The sequence below is a fragment of the Hemiscyllium ocellatum genome, unplaced genomic scaffold (genome assembly GCF_020745735.1).
Source record: "Hemiscyllium ocellatum isolate sHemOce1 unplaced genomic scaffold, sHemOce1.pat.X.cur. scaffold_680_pat_ctg1, whole genome shotgun sequence".
In the NCBI taxonomy this organism is placed as follows: Eukaryota; Metazoa; Chordata; class Chondrichthyes; order Orectolobiformes; family Hemiscylliidae; genus Hemiscyllium; species Hemiscyllium ocellatum.
The window spans coordinates 213,834-234,626 of NW_026869167.1; the positions used below are offsets into that span (position 1 = coordinate 213,834).

The following is a 20,793-nucleotide window of genomic DNA, read 5'->3' on the forward strand; positions in this document are numbered from 1 at the left end:
CCTTCCGCCACCACCCTCTGTATTCTATTTTTGAGCCAGTTTTGTATCCAAATGGCTAGTTCTCTCTGTATTCCTTGAGATCTAATCTTGCTAACCGGTTTCCCATGGGGAACCTTGATGAATGTCTTACTGAAGACCATGTAGTTCATCTCCACCGCTTTGCACTGTCAATCCTCTTTGTTGTTACTTCAGAAGAATTGACTCAAATTCATGAGACGTGATTTCTCACACACAATGCCATTATTAATATCCACGACTTAATTCTGTACATTGGGGTCGGTGTCACCCAGTTATAGGTGTTAATATTCTGGATGAAGTTCATGTACACCAGCTTTGTGTTAGTGACTTTGTATTGTATCTTGTTAATATCACCAACACAGGTGGGTTCCTTTGGAAAGGCAGTCCCTATATCCCTAACCCCCCTCCCATCTGCTGTGCCTCCTCCATCCCCACCGTCGACAGTAAGTGGGAGGAGCTCATGGAGTTTCCATGTGAGTGAGATTGAGAACATCTTCCCTTCTTTCCACTAGCCCACCAGGAAATGGTGGTCGTGTCCTTACCTCTGGGCCAGGAGGATCGGGTTCAGGGTTGAGTAACAGCATCTTTGAAAAGGCCCAAGCCCAAGCAACCAGGCCATACTGTCTCCCAGCTGTCCCTGCCTGAGCCTCCAAACAGAACCTTCCTGTAGTTTCTCTCCTGTTAGATTCTCCCATTGCTCAGTTTGTCCAGGATCCCCTCCTGCAGCTGCACTGCTCCTGTCCCTCACTGACCTGTCCATCCCCCAGTGTCCTCCACATTCATTCATTGTTTACAATCCCATTGTCCCAGTCCGCCAGCCCCGCCCCTTCACCCTATTGGGCAGCAGCTGCTGTCAATCACCAGGGCTCCTGTGTGATCTGGAGCATGCTCTGTAGGAAGGGAGACCAGTGCACAGGCACAGTGCTGGGCAATTGGTAGCGTATGTGCAGGCTGGGTCAGTGCCAGGAAGGGAGGCTGTGGGTGTGCGGGATTAATCTGTCATTGGCAGCTCCCTCCCTTCCTCCCTCTGAGAACAGGACCCAGGGGAATGGCCCCTCCCCCGGTATCATGACAAGTGGTCAGCGTATCAGTGTGGGGAGCATTTTGCAGAAAGTTATCAGAACTCGGGAATGTTATGGAAATGAAGAAAATGGGCCTGCAATTAAAGTTCAAACTTGATTCATTTTAGTTCAACCAGATATGATTTTGGCCAATGTGTGCAGGATGATTCTCATCAGAGGATGGGAGTGGGGAAAATAAATAAGAGGTTCCAGATTGTGGAAAAAAAATCAGTGCGTTCTGCCCCAGAAGGGAACCCTGAGAGGTTTGGGGAGGATTCACTAACACCCAGGAGGCTCCGAGTCAGACTCATTGATTTGACTTGATTAGATTAGATTTCCTACAGTGTGGAAACAGGCCTTTCGGCCCAACCAGCCCACACTGACCATCGGAAGAGTAACCCACCCAGACCCATTTCCCTCTGACTAATGCACCTAACACTGGGCAATTTAGCCTGGCCAATTCACCTGGCCTGTGCATCTTTGGATTGTGGGAGGAAACCGGAGCACCCGGAGGCAACCCACGCAGGCACGGGGAGAATTGAACCTGGGACCCTAGTGCTGTCATGCCACCCTTTTTTTTGGTTCTTTGTCTGCAGGCAGGAGCTAGGAAGCTGAATTCAAAGAGAGGAGAGTGTGTTAGAGCTGGGTGTGAAGGAAAGGAGTGAGGAGATTGGTTTGGATTTCAGTTCACAGAAGAGAGAAATTGTGAGACTGAGATTTAATGTTTTGGAGGAGCAAAGAAACTACAATTTAATACTATAATTGTCTCATGAATTTCCATCCTGTGTTAACGGTGGTGACTTGTTTTCTCTGTTGTCGGGTACTGAACGGGCAGATTTGTGGATGAGAAATTCAAATTGAACTTCATGTTCAGACCCGATGGTTACTTGATCCGTGCCGATCTGAATATCATTGGCCTTTTCATGTGGAAGGAAAGGTGTGTATTCTGTCCGTGGGCAAATATTTCAAATGTCAGTGTGTCTGGAAAAAATACTGAGACACAGCCAAGTCCATGTTAGTGTGGTGACTGTGGAGAGAGATTTAATTTGCTTTTAAAAGTCTGAAAAAACATGGCACATTTCCAAGGGACAATTAAGTCACAGATTTGCATGAGGATAAGTTTGAAATTAACCATGCATTCAGAAAGACACAAGGATACCTGCAGCATGGAAAATGCAATGAAAATGGAATTGTTGTAAAGGAGTTGATTCTCGATCATGGTTTTTTATCCATTAGTGTTGTCACGTCGGTCCCAGTGCCATGGGGAAATACTGGAAATGTGATGAATGTAACGTAGGTTTCAGTTATTAAACTGGAAAAAGTGCAGACGAAACTTACAAGAAGTTTTGCCAGGGCTCAGGGGCCTGAGTTATAGGGAGAGGTTGGACAAGCGAGGATTTTTGTTTTTTGTTTAGAGCAGAGGAAACAGAGGGGGATCTTTTCTGGAAGTGTATAAGATCATGAGAGGCTTGGGTAAGGTGAATGCACTCAGTCTCTTTCCCAGGAAATCAAGGAGTGGAGGCATCAGTTGAAGGTTAGAGGAGAAAGAATAAAAGGGAAGCTGAGGGGGCAACAGGTTTACACAGAGGGTGGTATGTATAAGGACTGAGCTGCCAGTGGAAGTGGTTGAGGTGGGTACATTAACAACAGGTAAAAGACATTTGGACAAATACATGGATAGCAAAGGGTCAGAAGCAGATGGGCCAAGTGCAGGGAAATGGGGTTAGTGTGGATGGACATTCTGGTCAGTTTGGGCCAAAGGGCCTGTCTCTGCTGTAGGGCTCTGACTCCAAGTCTATTTACTATTTCTCCTGCTATCTCTGGGAGCACCCTGGGATGTATTCCATCAGGGCAAAGAGACTTATCTACCTTTAGCTCCATTAGCTTGCCCAGCTCTAACGCTTTTGTGATAATGGTTATTTCTTTTTCCTCACCTTCCCCAGTTTCTTTATCAATTCTTGGCATGTTCTTCATATCATCCACTGTGAAGACTGACTGCTGTGTACTCCTATTCCTGAACCCTGCTGGATAGGAATAACTACATTAGCAGAACTCTGAGAGGTCTTCTTTGAGTCTTTATTGATGAGACATGGCAGTTACCTGGATAGTGTACATGCAGAACACCTCCAGGCAGCATCAGGTAACTCCCCGCTTGTCCGATGTATGCCTCCCATTCTTATACCTTTGTGGTTTGTGGTTTTGAATGGATGCTGCCTCTCAGTATTCTCTCCATGGCGATGGCAGTTAAAAAGTCGAGTTCAGCTCAGCACTTTGTGGTTAAACCACATACCCCTCCCCCACGCCCCTGTGGCTCAGTGAGGTATCTGACAGGCACTTCAGTTTCAGCTGGGCTGTCTGTCAGGATTCTGATGTGGAAGAACTGGTGTTTGAGCGGGGTGGGCAAAGTTTAAAAAAAAACACACATCACCAGGTTATAGTCCAACAGGATTATTTGGAAGTACAAGCTTTAGGAATGTGCTGTGATTTTGAACTTGATCAGGATTATATCTATTGTCACAGTTTCGTGTTTCAAAAATGACAGAGGCCATATGTTCCCCACACAACAGGTTCCCCTCTAGCAGTGCAAACTGCTATTCTGGCCCTGGGGACAGCTACTCATCACTTGTCTCCCCCAATCCCATTTAACGTTCTGCTGATCTTTAAAGTTTTTCTAATCTCCTAGTTTCTCCTTGGTTATTGCCAATTTGTATGCCTTCTATTTCAATTTGATAAGACTCCCTTATTTCCTGAGCCACCCAGGGCAGATTACTCCTTTTCCTACAGTCCTTCCTTTTCCCTGATATATACTTTTGCTGAGCAGTTTGAAATATCCTTTGATATCTCTCCACTGTCTGTCACTGTCCCACCCTAAAGTCTTTGCTTCCAGTCTACATTAGCCAGCTCCTGTCCCATCCTATTGCAGTCTCCTTTGTTTAAGCACAGGATCTGGATTGGATTCAATCTTCCCGCTTTCCAACTGTATTCTAAATTCAACCATACTTTTCACAAGTCTTTTATCAGATTACAAGGTGAGGGGATGTTTCCTGGGTGTTTTGGTTTTTATTATCAGAGACCTTGGCTTTGTAATAAAGTACAGGATGGATATTCACAACAGAGTATTCTGGACGGTGTGAATGTACTACACAGTCTAAAACCATAAATCACTGTCTCCCCTCAGTTTACATGATTTGGAGAATCCGATGTTGGACTGGGGTGTACAAAGTTAAAAATCACACAACACCAGGTTATAGTCCTTCAGGTTTAATTGGAAGCACACTAGATTTTGGAGCGTTGCTCCTTCATCATGATCCAATTACACCTGTTGGACTATAACCTGTTGTGTGATTTTTAACTCATCTCAGTTTAAAATTGCAAAATCATTATCTCCTACATGCTTCCTCACTATCTAAGTTTGGAACACTAATCCACCTGACTATCCTGCTTTTTCCAAAATCTCCTTTGGTGAAGGTGGTGAGTTTTGGATGCAGCTTTCCAGTTATTACCGTAAGAAGATGAGCACTGGGCACAGGAGAGGGAATGCAGCCCTTCGAACCAGCCCCACCATTTAATACGGTGATGATTGAGCTCACCTCGGTCTCAGCTGGATTTTCCCACCTGCTCTCTCTCACCCTTCATCTCATTGCAAATTCAACATCTGTATCTCTTCAGTAAATTTCCTCTTTGTCCTGGCATCCACTGTATTTTGAATAGGAATTCCACAGATTTACAGCACATTGAGATAGGTACATTCTTCCACAGAGAATAGAATAGAATCACTACAGTGCAAAAACAGGGTATTCATCCATGGAGTCCACACCAATCCTATAATGAGCATCCCATTCAGACTCACCCATTCCCTGTATTTCCCATGGTTAATGGTTTAACCTGCGCATGCATGGATACTGTGGGCAATCTAGCATCGCCGATCCACTTTACCTGCACATATTTGGACTGTGAGATGAAACTGGAGCACCCAGAGGAAACCCCACGGACACGGAGAGAACATGTAAATTCCACAGGGTCGCCTAAGGCTGGAATCAAATCCAGGTCCCTGACGCTGTGAGTAAGCAATGCTAACCATTGAGCCACCTCTACTTAAAATCTGCTCCTCCTATGAACCTCCACACCCCCCAGGTGACTGAATCTATATTCCTTACATCAGAAAATCAGGTTGTGGAAGCAGATGTCTCAGTAAAACCCAGTGACAGACCACAGGTCCTGTCTGTCTGAATGGGGATCGTATACACAACACCCTCCAGCCTATACTTTTCATTCACTTTCTAGAGACAGGGCTCCAGTGGCTTCATGGGGACTACAACTCCCACAGTCCCTGAGGCAGGGACCACACGTGTGTACATGTACAGAATGTGGGCAGGTTTTGGAACATATGCTTTGGGTAAGTATACTTTGCGGAAAGTTTTTCACACTGGCTGGAGGAGGAATGCATCTGCTTATTGTATTGATCTGCTGGGGGGTCAAAGTGTGACCACTCTCCATCCCCAATTCATTGTAATGCTGGGAATCGACCAATGGGCATCAAAGAAGAATCTGACCCATTCTCCCAGCCTGAAGGACCCTCTTCTGTCCAGGATCTGCCACCTCCCTTTCTGTTTCCTTGTGTTTCATTCTGCTGTTACATTATTGACTTGCAGCAACTGAAGGGAAAGGAAGTGAACCCAGAAAGGGTGCAGTCTAACCAGGGACGGGAAGTGGTGGAATGGATCTGTTTATCAGTAACTCCATGAGAATGGGGAGGGTGTACACTAGGGGGTAGCAGAGTCAGAATGGTGGGAGAGAGTAAGTGGGCTGGAGGGTTACAGCTTTGGGGGAAGAAAGGGGAAAAAGATATTCCACAGAAACTAGAATTGTCTGTTCTGAATTTCTAATCTGTACATATTCCTTTATACAGGGTGCTACATGGTGAAGGTTTGCAGACTGAAATCTCAAATTCATGTGCAGATTGTGATTAAGTTAACCAGCATTTGAAGAACCAAAGATGGAGAATCACTCGGCCAAAATCCTGCACACTCTCCTCACAGCATTGTCGGTCTCTCTGCAACAAATGGGCTGTGAATGCTTCAAGACAGCAGCTCGCTACCATCTTCTCAAGGGTAACTAGAGATGGGGAATAAATGCTGGCTGAGCCAGTGATGCCCATATCCTGGAAATGGTTTCTATCTCTAATTGCTGAAACCCAGTTGATGTTACTGCAGGATGATGAGGGATGCTGAGTGTATCCTCCAGGAGGCAGCACCATCACATTACCCCCCGCCTACACCCACACAGTAACACCGCAAAGTCACTGGAACAAAAGGCAGTGAAACCAAAGGAGGACTTAGATATAGTTCTTCGAGGTAAAGTCATGAAAGGGGATTGGAACACAGCAGGAACAGGAGACTGAGCTGGATGGTCAGCTGTTTCCCATTGAATGGTGGGGCAGGATTGAAAGGCTGAATGGCCTTCTGCTGCTATCTCCCAGGTATGTATGTAGCCATGGAGCCCAGGTAGGAAGGAGTGGGCAGGGATTCTCCAGGAGATTGCACTTCCCCAACAGTTTTCAGTGAGGGATGGTTTGATGGATTTTATTTAACATTTATCTTTAACACAAGGTTTGTAAATTTTGGTTTTAAAATGTTTTCGAAGTTTTTTGCACAGCAAATAAAATTAAAGAAAATAAATGAAGATGTCTGAATATAACAGTTTTAAAACTTTCAAATTCCACACAGACAGTCACCTGAGAATGGAATCAAACTGAGGTCTCTGGTGCTGTGAGGCAGCAATGCTAACCACTGAGCCACCATGCAACCATATGCAATGAGTAAAATCAGTGATACATATGCAAAGACATATTTCAAATGAACACACTCCGATATTGTCAAAGCATGTCAAATTTACATTCAATATGAATAGGTGAATGGAAAACAAAAAAAAAGAACATTCATGAATGAACATTAATTAGAAATTTAATATGATCAAAGGTCATAACAATATTTAGACGAATTGCAATTTTTAATAACAAACGTAGGTAATTAGCTGACTAATGAATAATTGGAAGTGGCATATATTTATTTTACAAATGAAGAAAGTGACTTGTTTTACACGTTTGAAATACTGCAGAATGACAATGTATGTGTTCGAAATGTTTGAATCAAGCTCTTTTGAACAAAAAAAACTGACCATTTGCGATCACTTCGCCTGATAAGTTGGAAATAGATATAGTGACCACATAGAAAATGGAGCTTAGAATGTTAACTAAAATGGCTGAAGCACATTGGCTGTATTGCCCAGCATCCTGAGCGAACAAATTGCTAATACAGAAACTTGCACAGGCTGGGTAAACATGTCCAATCCCACAGATCTGAGAATGACATAGTACCAGCACTAGGTCAAAGGGCAGCCATCAGAGGAGTACGGTGCCTTACGGTCTAGCTGTAACACAGTAATGAGGTTTGAATGTTTACATTTAAAGAGCATCTTTGAGATTTGACTGTTGCCTTGAAAGAGCTAGAAAAATAATGGGAGTTAATGTCTGACTTTAAAGATAGTGTTAATATCTTAACCAGATGGGTGCTGGTGTCTGTGTGTTAAGATTTAGAGCATTATTTGATGCGTAAGCTTACAATTAAGTATACTTTGATTAATATACTTTGCGATCGCTTAATGACACGGGACTCTGTATTGCGTGAGAAGTTATGTATAAATGTAACAACTTTCCCTATCAACGGTGAGAGAATTCACTCTTTAGTACCCAGTGTGGTCTAAGTGGCTTTTCTCTCCCAAGCCTTGTTAGTATATTCATATACTGATAGTCTTGAATAAAAACAGTACTGTTGAAGTGTATTAATTAAGTGGTGGTTCTCTGTTCTTGGACAGGCGTTCACAGAAAGCCAGGTAACGTGGCTGAGCTTTCACACGCCTTTTCACCTTTAAGACCACAACATTCTCAAACATTTTCCACGAATTTAGAACCAGCAGAACTAGTTAATTTCTTTTCTTGAGAACTTGAAGAGAATAAACAGCAGATACTGTGAATTAGTGATTCCATGCAAGCATTCGACTGAAGACAACATTCCTTCTTTCCAAAAATATATAACTTACAAAAATCCAAAATGTATTGTTATTTTTGAATGAAACAATAAAGAGATGTTAATTCTTTATCATTTGACTTTGTTGTATGAAAAATCCTTAAGTCTTATTGTGATTCCAAACATGATAAATCTTAGCATTGAAGTGAAATATAATTAAATGTTTCCACAGGTAAAATAAAAATTAATATTAACAATGATTGTGACATTGTACCCTGCAAAATCTTTACAGTAGTTCACGTACTGTGCCGTAATTCCACATTTGCACAATATACTGGATTGAATGAATATTAAAAATTATTAGATAACAACAACAATTAAATCGTCAAAGTCTATCAATGTATTAAGTAATAACGAGAAACCTCATTTTGCTATGGGACTGAGTGAGAAATGAACTGGAATTAATTCAGTGAAAAGTAATTACAGTTCCCTTTATTTTAAGGCTGAGATTAAGGCTGATCATTCTAATGAGCAAACATCAGATATTTGCAATGACGTTGGATGGGAAGTCATTGGTTCTGTTGGGAGATAGGTGACCTGCAAAAAAATGCATTTTCACACTGTAGTATTAGTACTAAGAAACAATGGATTAAATTTAAATGTGAATCTTACTATATTTGTTCAAAAGGCTTTCTTAAAAATTGTGCCATTATTGAAATGACAACATCTTGACACTTAGTGTTGGACATGAAGAATTAAAATGATTCAATATTTCAAAAGCACTTTGCTGTGATGTTGATTGAATATTTATTAAGATCAGTAACCTGAGGAATAGGACCTAGTTTTATGGATTGAAGAAAACAATGAGCCATGCAGTGATTATTGAACAAGATTCTTCTTTTTTAACACAAAAATATACATTCTACAAGAATTGTGAATTTCCATCCACTGAACTCCTTGTTGAGATGTGTTACATTGATTTATATGATTTATATGATGATGAATGTTTAAACATTTGTGTTAGAATTAGGAAGAGAATTAGTAGATCATGAAAGTCAACAGGAAATTGAACAAACAATGTAGTCAACAACATGCGGTATATAAAGCAATTTTAATAATTTTGTCATTATTGTACAATGATGAATAACGTCAGAATAGAAACGGCAAAAAACAATCGACGTGATCAAAGCTGTTCTTTTCTTACAATGAAATGAAAGCAATAATCATTTTGTAGCACACATGATTTGAAAAAGCAGTCCTTTAATATGAAACATACCTTTTTGCAAAAATGTAGGAATTTTAAGAATTTGAAATGAAGCGTTTGTTGAATTTGCAACAAAAATGGTTATAATTTGAATTGTCTGTTGCACACAACAAAAAGCTTAAAAAATGACAAAACTTTTGTTCCCAATGTTCTTGTATTACAGTCAATGTCCAGGATAAAGTAGAATTATTGGTTTAAACAATATAAATCATCGTTGACGACTGGACCTCCACCGCATCTCCTCCACTTCCCGCTCCCTCCACCGCATCTCCTCCACTTCCCGCTCCTCCGCCCTTGAGCCCCGCTCCTCCAACCGCCACCAAGACAGAACCCCACTGGTTCTCACCTACCACCCCACCAACCTCCGCATACAACGTATCATCCGCCGTCATTTCCGCCACCTCCAAACGGACCCCACCACCAAGGATATATTTCCCTCCCCTCCCCTATCAGCGTTCCACAAGGACCACTCCCTTCGTGACTCCCTCGTCAGATCCACACCCCCACCAACCCAACCTCCACCCCCGGCACCTTCCCCTGCAACTGCAGGAAATGTAAAACTTGCGCCCACACCTCCACACTCACTTCCCTCCAAGGCCCCAAGGGACCCTTCCATATCCGCCACAAGTTCACCTGTACCTCCACACACATCATCTATTGCATCCGCTGCACCCGATGTGGCCTCCTCTATATTGGTGAGACAGGCCGTTTACTTGCGGAACGCTTCAGGGAACACCTCTGGGCCGCCCGGACCAACCAACCCAACCACCCCGTGGCTCAACACTTTAACTCTCCCTCCCACTCCACCGAGGACATGCAGGTCCTTGGACTCCTCCACCGGCAGAACATAACACGACGGCTGGAGGAGGAGCGCCTCATCTTCCGCCTGGGAACCCTCCAACCACAAGGTATGAATTCAGATTTCTCCAGTTTCCTCATTTCCCCTCCCCCTCAACTCAGCACCGCCCTCCTAACCTGCAATCTCCTTCCTGACCTCTCCGCCCCCACCCCACTCCGGTCTATCACCCTCACCTTGACCTCCTTCCACCTATCCCACCTCCATCGCCCCTCCCCCAAGTCCCTCCTGCCTACCTTTTATCTTAGCCTGCTTGGCTACTCTCTCTCATTCCTGATGAAGGGCTTATGCTCGAAACGTCGAATTCCCTATTCTGAGATGCTGCCTGGCCTGCTGTGCTTTGACCAGCAACACATTTTCAGCTGAAATATAAGGTATCAATTGCACTTACTGCAGGGAATCGTAGACAAATGCTTACTGTTGTTATTAGTCTCAGGAACAATAAGGTATTTACTCAGTAATCAGGTGGTGATAAGGAACTTTGTGTTGCTTTATGAGCACTGTTTTGTGTTAACATTGATTTCAATAAAATTGAGGTACTTACATGAATTAGGAACAGACTGATATTTGAGTGTGAAGGATCTTATTTAAGATTAGACAATTTTAAATATTTACTAGAATTGCTGAGCAAAACACACTTAAGACATCATGCAATAAATGAGGTAAGTGAGAAATATGTAAAGTCAATTTTCAAATGAATACACCCTGATATTTTCACAGCATTTCAATCTTACATTCAACATAAATAGGTGAGTGGAAAACTAAACATTTCACACAATTCACAAACAGATCAATAACTAAAAATTGATGAATAATAGCAAGTGGCATTTGTTTATTTTACTGAAGAAGAACAATATTATTTTCTAATATTTGTAGCACTGGAGCATCAAGTTCTATGTGTTGTCTGAACTAAGCTCTTCAGAACAAAACAAAATCAATGAATATAATTCCTTTGTATATTTCATCTTTATGATTGCAACATTCTCAAATATTTTCCGAGGAATATTGATTGAGTGGAATTAGATACATTTTGTTATTAATGACCTGATGAAAGTAAATAACAAATACTGAGATTATTGGAATTAACAACAGATGGAAGCATATCGAATATTGATTTGAAAGGCAATTCAATTGATTCTTCGATATTTTCGAATCAGAATTCTGTACAAGGAGGGAATTGAAACTGTGCCTACTGGTGTGGTAGCAGAGACAGTAACAGAGCTGCACAAGATTCCTTCATAACGTTCCCAATCATAATGGGCATGGCGACAATCACATGCTTGTTACAAATTCTAAGCTAAAGTGTTGTGTAATTACTGTAATTGATAATTGTTTCTAAAATCCTGATATATAAATTGGCTTAATATTTTGAATGCACTTTACTCTGATGTCGATTGTATATTCATTAATACTAATAAACTGAAAATTAACATGTAAAAGGTGGCTTTAATAATTAAAAAACACTCAGCAACAATTGATTTTTTTTGTAGAGTCATGTCTATTTAATTAATGTAACTTTTACCATGACAAATGTTTAGACATTTATGTCAGAATTAGGAAGACAATAATTAGGCCAGGAAAGTGAGTATTATTGTGAAGGAAAGGTCATGTTAATGACGTTTGGTCCCAGAAGTCATTTTGTACCAAATGACTGATAATTGTGGGATTATTGTTCATTGAAAATTAATGTTGGAAGAAAAATAAACTATCTCAACATTTCAAAAGCAGTTTTTTTTTCTTCTTATGAAATTAAATAAATAGTGTTTTGGCGGTCATAGGATTTGAAAAATAGAAGCAGCCATTTAATATGAGATTTGAGCTGAAGAATCGTTCTTTCACCCCAGTGTAGTGTTTCCAATAAATTAAAATTTAGTGTTAGTTGAACTAAAGAACAAATGGATGTACCTACATTGTTTTCTTGCACACAAAAGAAGTAAAACAATTTTAACATGGAAATTATATTGCTCTGAAAGTAATAATTTCACACAAAGTAAGTGTTTGTATTGAATTGAAGTGTCATCATAGCTGCCGGAGTGTTTTCCACTGAATGAAGACTCAGAAGGCAGGCAGAACTCTGGGAAGTGGGAGATGTTTATCTATGCTGCAACCAGTTAACATAGAACATAGAATATTACAGTGCAGTACAGGCCCTCTGGCCCTCGATGTTGCGCCGACCTGTCATACCAATCTGAAGCCCACCTACACTATTCCATGCACGTCCATATGCTTGTCCAATGACAACTTAAATGTACTTAAAGTTGACAAATCTACTACAGTTGCAGGCAAAGCATTCCATAGGAGTAAGTGAGGACTGCAGATGCTGGAGATCAGAGCTGAAAATGTGTTGCTGGAAAAGCGCAGCAGGTCAGGCAGCATCCAAGGAACAGGGGAATCGACGTTTCAGGCATAAGCCCTTCTTCAGGAATGAGGAAAGTCTGTCCAGCAGGCTAAGATAAAAGATAGGGAGGAGGGACTTGGGGGAGGGGCGCTGGAAATGCGATAGGTGGAAGAAGGTCAAGGTGAGGGTATAAGGCCGGAGTGGGGTGGGGGCGGAGAGGTCAGGAAAAAGATTGCAGGTTAGGAAGGTGGTTCTGAGTTCGAGGGATTTGACTGAGACAAGGTGGGGAGAGGGGAAATGAGGAAACTGGAGAAATCTGATTTAATCCCTTGTGGTTGGAAGGTTCCAAGGCAGAAGATGAGGCGCTCTTCCTCCAACTGTCGTGTTGCTATGGTCTGGCGATGGAGGAGTCAAAGGACCTACATGTCCTTGGTGGAGTGGGAGGGGCAGTTGAACTGTTGAGCCACGACGCGGTTGGGTTGGTTGGTCCGGGTGTCCCAGAGGTGATCTCTGAAATGTTCCGCAAGTAGGCGGCCTGTCTCCCCAATATAGAGGAGGCCACATCAGGTGCAGTGGATGCAATAAATGATGTGGGTGGAGATGCAGGTGAATTTGTGGCGGATATGGAAGGATCCCTTGGGGCCTTGGAGGGAAGTAAGGGGGGAGGTGTGGGCGCACGTTTTGCATTTCTTGCAATTTCAGGGGAAGGTGCCGGGAGTGGAGGTTGGGTTGGTGGGGGTGTGGACCTGACGAGGGAGTCACGGAGGGAGTGGTCTTTTCGGAACGCTGATAGGGGAGGGAGGGAAATATATCCCTGGTGGTGGGATCGTTTGGAGGTGGCGAAAAAGCATTCCATACCGTTACTACTCTCTGAGAGAAGAAATTACCTCTCACATCTGTCCTATATCTATCACCCCTCAAGTTAAAGTTATGCTCCCTTGTGCTCCCCATTACTATACTTGGAAAAACGCTCTCCCTGTCCTCCCCATCTAACCCTCTGATTATCTTATATGTCTCTATTAAGTCACCTCTCAACCTTCTTCTCTCCAACTAAAACAGCCTCAACTCCCTCAGCCTTTCCTCGTAAGACCTTCCCTCCATACCAGGCAACATCCTAGTAAATCTCCTCAGCACTCTTTCCAAAGCTTCCACATCCTTTTTATAATGTGGTGACCAGAACTGTACACAATACTCCAAGTGCGGCCGCACCAGAGCTTTGTACAGCTACAGCATAACCTCATGGTTCCAGAACTCGATCCCTCTATTAATAAAAGCTAAAACACTGTATGCCTTCTTAACAACCCTGTCAACCTAGGTGGCAAATTTCAAGGATCTGTGTTCCTGGACACTGAGATCTCTCTGCTCATCGACACTACCAAGAATCTTACCATTAGCCCAGTTACTCCAACCAAAGTGAATCACCTCACACTTATCCACATTAAATTCCATTTGCCACCTCTCAGCCCAGCTCTGAAGCTTATCTATGTCTCTCTGTAACCTACAGCATCCTTTGTCAATATCCACAACTCCACTGACCTCACAGTCATCTGCAAATTTACTAACCCACCCTTCTACGCCCTCATCCAGGTCGTTTATAAAAATGACGAACACCAGTGGACCCAACACCGACCCTTGCGGTACACCACTGGTAACTGGACTCCAGGATGAACATTTCCCATCAACCACCACTCTCTGTCTTCTTTCAGCAAGGCAATTACTGTTCCAAACTGCTGTATCTCCCACAATCCCATTCCTCTGCAGTTTGTACAATAGCCTACTGTCGGGGACCTTTTTGAATGCTTTGCAGGGATCATCTCCCAAGGCCAATCTCAGAATGTAGGTCCATGACACACTGTAAAGTGTACAGTAAAAAGCAGTAATTTTACACACTTGCTGTATTACAATGGCCACATGCAATGTGGTTACAGTCCTTCCCTCCTTATACAGACACCCGATCCTGTAGAACACCTAATCTCAGATGGACATTGTTATGGATAGACCCAGCTTCCTATTGTTTCATGATGTTTAAAAGGTCCTAAAATCTCCCGGCATTGGTATCTCTCAATGTATCTTATTTCTTCAGTTTACAAAGTTAATTATTACACTCCTTCCAGCCTCGCACTCTGCCTTGTCCACAATTCTCAAGAATCTGCAATTAGAAGTTTTTTTTAATGTTCTGAGCAACTTTAAAATAGTAACTGTTTCTGACAAATGAACCCTGTCTGTTGCCCTGATAGCTGCTGTGAAAGTTAACTGGGCTGTATCCTGCAGCTGGTGTTTATTCATTCACTGGGACAATTATTCTTTCGTTAATGAAGGTCAGGGTTGGTCGTTTTTCTGTATCTGGCATGTTCTTATTACTATCTGGAATATTACTGTCTGGACTGGCATACTGATGGACTTGGAGTAGGATTTTACAAAAGATTATTTTCTTTCATCAAGATTGGAACAAACTGTTAGTTTATCTCTCCTCCGCCATCTTGTGTTCTAATTCTAAAGCAGGTTGCGTCTTTTTGTGTGTCGGACATTTTGTATGAGCCAACATAGGCCATTCTATTCCAGATGGGGCAGGGCACCCCTACAACAGCAAATCAACCAGGATTTCAGTATTAAAATACAAATCTGCATTCGCTACCATTAGGGAACAATACCGTGCAATATGCCTACGTCACTGAGACTTAATTCCACACTTAAAGCCAAATATACTGGATTTTATCAGTGATTAAATATTAGATATAAGGAAAAATTTGTCTTAAAACAGGTCACTGCAAACTTAAAATAATTAGAAACTTCATATTGCGATCTGTAACATGTAGATATGAACATTAATTATTGGAGTCTAAAACAATTAGACGTATCTTCATTTTAATGCCAAATATTAATCCAATGATTTCTGTGAACATTCAAATGAGAAGGCATCAGATATTTCCTGTGAGTGTTGGATGAGGAATCATTGCTTGGTTCATGGATGTGTTGACCTGTAAAAAAGATCCATTTTCCTTTGTAAAATTGGCACGAAGAAATAATGGTTTAAATTGAAATGTGAATCTCATGATATTTGTTGCTAAACTTAAACAGAATTATTGTGTGATGTTGGTCTAACAATGAATTGGTAATTTATTTTAGAATGCTGACACATTAAATGATTCAATATTTCCAAACGAGTTTGCTCTGATATCGATGACACAGTAATTAGTATCAGTGAGCTGAGAACTAGAATGCTGGCATGATGGTTTGGAAATTACATTCGATATGCAGTGATTATTGATCAGAACTGTTTTGTCATTCAACATTCTCAGATACTCCTGCAATCTGTACTTGCTGTCTCAGCTTTTCTTCTGTAGAAATACAATATATAATCCATTCAATTTTCCATGTCATCAATATTCAGACATTTGTGTCAGCATTACAAAGAAAATAAATCGATAAGGAACATGGTTATTATAGCGAAATACAGTCAACAGCATTTATAGAGGAAATGTTTCAATCGTGTCTCTGAGTAAACACGTGAAAAGGTTTAATGGGGATCTGTTCACAATGTACTTAGCCACAATTACATTTTCTTAACATGATGACTGGAGGGAACTTATCAGAAAACTCGCCTATATTTAGGAATTCCTTTATCCCGATACATGTTACTATCAGCATCCTCAGTCACAAATAATGAAGTATGATTATTGGCATGGGAACATGTTGTGTGTAAATTATAAGAAGGTATCTATTGCATATCTTTGGGATGATGTGATAGCGTGATGTCTGATGTGTTTACTTATCCTGAGAACAATATGAAACTGACAAAAGGTTTTTCACTGAACAATTATCAGGTGGCCTTGAAGACCATCTTATGGCTTTATGTGCAGTGATTACTTTGAGTTCAAGACCTTTGATATATTTTCCATGATTTGGAAAATGATTAGATTACTTACAGTGTGGAAACAGGCCCTTTGGCCCAACAAGTCCACACGGACCTACTGAAGCGCAACCCACCCAGACCCATTCCCTTACATTTACTCCTTCACCTAACACTACGGGCAATTTAACATGGCCAATTCACCTAACCTGCACATTTTTGGACTGTAGGAGGAAACCGGAGCACACCCACGCAGACACGGGGAGAATGTGCAAACTCCACACAGACAGTCACCTGAGGTGGGCACTGAACCCAGGTCTCTGGTACTGTGAGGCAGCAGTGCTAACCACTGTGCCACCGTGCCACCTAATGATTAATAACTTTATGACAAATGTCTACATGTGGTTATTTGCTGGATTCAAAGCATTCAATGTGTTGGTGCCAAAACCCTTCATTGTTGACATTTTCAAGAGAGATATATAATGCTCAGCCATTGGCTGGAAGTCAAGGTGTAAGAAAATTTGGGTCATCCTGGAACCGATTGATTCTCGCTGCTGTTTGACTTAGTTTGATTAATTTTGTGTTTGTCCCGATTTATCTGGCTGTAGGTGAATTTAGAATGTATAATTTCTGTCCAAGGGTCACTTCACATCACTGGAGAGTGAAAATATAGTTCACATACCGTGATAACAATGAATTGATAATTAAATTTTGTGTTTTAACAGATAAAATGATTTATGTTTTCCAGTAGTTGTTAGATATTGATTAGATATTTATTAAAATAGATAAACTGAGAATTGTAGTCCTGTTGCAGGATTGTTGAATTGTTAAAAGGTACATATGTAGAGTGTTTTTGGAATGATTTGGTGGTGCCAGTGTTGGATTGGGCTGTACAAAGTTTAAAAAATCAAGCACCACCAGGTTATGAACCAACAGGTTTATTTTGAAGAACTAGCTTTCAGAGCGCTGCTCCTTCATCAGTTGGTTGAAGGAGCAGCACTCCGAAAGCTAGCGCTTCCAAATAAACCTGTTGGACTATAACCTGGTTTTGTGTGATTATTTAACTTTGTTTTTTGGAAGGAATTGTTTTTTTCATTCAAATATACAGGCTGTTCAAGAATTCTATCTTGCCTTCCATGGCTTTCTTTTAGAGATCACACATTTATAGATTAGATTAGATTAGATTACTTACAGTGTGGAAACGGGCCCTTTGGCTCAACAAGTCCACACTGACCCACCGAAAAGCAACCCAGCCAGACTCATTTCCCTACATTTACCCCTTCACTATGGTCAATTCACCTAACCTGTACATTTTTTGGACTGCGGGAGGAAACCGGAGCACCCGGAAGAAACCCACACAGACACGGGGGGATGTGCAAATTTCACACAGACAGTTGCCTGAGGTGGAAATTGAACCAGGGCCCCTGGCGCTGTGAGGCAGCAGTGCCACCATGCCGCCCACAATTCATATAATCTTCACTGTAATCAGTATTTCAAATTTGCATCAGATTTAAGATGCAAATGAGGACCAGTTAACGTGTCCTTCCATGAATGGAAAACACAGTAAATTGAATTTACAGAAGCAAATTCAAGATTGGTCCAAATAAGCAAATAAATACTTTGAATGGAAATGATCCGAAAATGTTTACATCTACATTTGGACTAAGTCAAATGACTCTTTTTTTTGAAATGATTGGACTGAAAACCTGTTTGAAAACATGTACAAATCAGGACTATTGACAAGTCTTGCTGTTAGTGCTCTTGGCCAATCGTAATAAAGAATAAATACTACTTTGAGTAACAAGTATCATGTGTAATTGCTGGGCTGAAAAGTAAGAGGATAGCTCTTGTATTTATTGGCAAGAATTATAACCAAATGTTTACTGTGGTTACTGCACTCAGTAACAATAAGATCAAGATCAATGGCTGTTAGAATCCTTGGCCACTCGTAATGAAGAATAAACACTGCTGTACGCAATACGTATCTTGGATAATTACAGAACAGAAATTTCAGAAGACACTCATTGTATTTACTGGAGGGAATGATAATCAGATGCTTACTGTGGTGATTGATCCCAGGAACAATAAGACAGTTACTCAGATTATTCCACTGAACAGTAATTAAATGATCATGAGACCATTGTCTGGCTTTATGAATAGTGTTTTGTGTGAGCATTGATTTCAATAACATTGCCATAGTATCCAAGTCTACAGGTTAGGTGAGTTGGCCATGCCAAATTGCCCATAGTGTTCACGGATATGTAGGTTAGGTGCATTAGTCAGGGGAAATGTCGAGTAATAGAGTTAGGGAATGTGTCTGGGTGGGTTACTCTTCAGTGGGTCAGTGTGGACTTGTTGAGCCAAGTATCCTGTTTCAACACTGTATGGTTTCTATGACGCTATGATTCTTTGACTTAGGAATAGATTGATAAGCGAGTGCTAAAGATACTATTTAAAGTCAACAAAATCTTTATGTTGAGTAGAATTGCTTAGCAAAATGCATTGAAGCCATCATACACAAAGTGAGATAAGTAAAAGTAGTAAGGTATTTTGATTAAATAAAATGAATGTCATTAGTTAGATATTTTAAATTTGAAAAACTACAGTGTCCTCAAATCTAAAATTTAGAGACAATGTAATGTGATACATACATTTATTAATGACCTGAAGATAATAAATTGCAGATTCTGTGATTATTGGAATGAACAACAGACAGAGCAAATCCAAAATTGGATTGAAAAGCAATTCAAACTCTGCTTAGATATTTTCTAATCACCATTCGAAGCTGTTTTGGTGCATCTCTGTTGAACTCAACGCACACTTCCTGGTCTCGTGGGAGACACTCTACTGGAGTTCCACAGGTTCCTTTCATTATGTTCCCACCAAGGAAGGGTGGGATTATAATTAATTGTGATTACTCAATGAAAACTAACCAGTGTCCACTCCGATAATTGGGCTGGGAATTAATTCGACTGTTTCTATGCAATGGACTGAGAATGAAATGGTAATTCACAATAATGATGGTACTAAGTATATAGGCTCTTACGTAAAAATTACTATCGTGACAATTGAAGGACAAATAAATAGACATATAGGCGCTTATTGTAAATTCATGAAAAATACAACTGCTGAATATGTTTAAAGCAATTTTTCTGATAATGAAAAGATAATTAGAATGCTTAGCACCAGGTGGAATCACCAAAACAAAAATTATTCACTGTGACTATTCAGCTGCAGGCAGCTCCCCTTCCTTACACAAATGTACAACTTCCAACAATTCAAAATGTACTCTGATTGATAAAGGGAAGAACAAACACATGTACGTTTTTTTCTCGTGTTTACAAAAAAAAGTCACAAATTTGAATATTTTTAGCTTTAAAATATTTAACCCTTGCTGAGATCAGAAATACAATAAGCCTTCACGTTGAAGAAAAATGTAATCAAATCAAATCAAAATATACATCAATATTCACAATAATTGGGAGAGTGAACACTGCAATATCTTTCCATCAGTTGATGTACTGAGCCATAATTCCACTTTTCTATCCCTTACTGGATTGATCAGTTATTAGATATTAGCAATAACTAAATTATTAATATGCTGTCAGTGAACTGAATATTAAAGAGAAATCTCACATTGCTGTTTGAACATACAATGTTCCAAAATAAACAGTAATTATTGGTGAAATGTCATTAGATATCTCTGAATCGATGAGGCTATGGTTACTTTGATTGTTGAAATGAGTGGCATTCAGATATTTCCAATGAGCATGGGATGGAAAATCAATCTTTTTGGTATAGACGTAAAAAAAAAGTTTTATTGGAGTATTGTCAATAAGAAATATAGGATTAAATTATGATGTGCATCTCACCTTACCGAATATTTTCAAGTTTTCTAAAAGGTTTCTAGTCCAATCATCAGTTTAAAAGGGGTCATTTTGGTTCAGCAGATCAGTAACTGCAAACATTTTCAACACATCTCCATCAAAGCTGATAATTCAGAAAAAAATACCAAAGCAATACCAAATGATAAAATATATCTTTAGATTAGAGTCAAGTTCATTCTCTACTTATTTTATTCCTATTTTTGACACCAGTGACTAAATATTGATTAGATTAAATGTCATATGTGTTAGACATGAGTTTTCTCTCAAAGATCTGTGCAACACAGGAATGGGCCCTTTGGCCCATAACGTTGTGCGGAACATAATGCAAAAGAAACTCACCCCTTCGGTCTACCCTTGGTCCATATCCTTCCAAATTATCTAAATGAACATTTAAAAAGCCCTAATGTATCTCCCTCTACCACCAACCCTGGAAGTTCATTCCAGACACCTACCACTCCCTTTGTAAAAAACAAATTGCCCCTCACATGCCCCTT

At 40.7% G+C, this 20,793-nt stretch overlaps 1 long non-coding RNA gene across 2 annotated transcripts in view; it reads right to left on the reverse strand.

Moving 5' to 3' along the window:
- Positions 1-14,935: 14,935 nt before the first annotated feature.
- The window catches only part of LOC132814103 (uncharacterized), a 37,172-nt gene continuing 31,314 nt past the window's right edge, over positions 14,936-20,793 (reverse strand). Inside the window, exon 4 of one of the 2 annotated variants that reach the window (XR_009644305.1) lies at positions 14,936-15,540. This is a non-coding gene — a long non-coding RNA (uncharacterized LOC132814103). Of the gene's footprint in view, positions 15,541-20,321; positions 20,403-20,793 lie in introns of those variants that run through there. The other variant, XR_009644306.1, reaches the window with a different exon arrangement.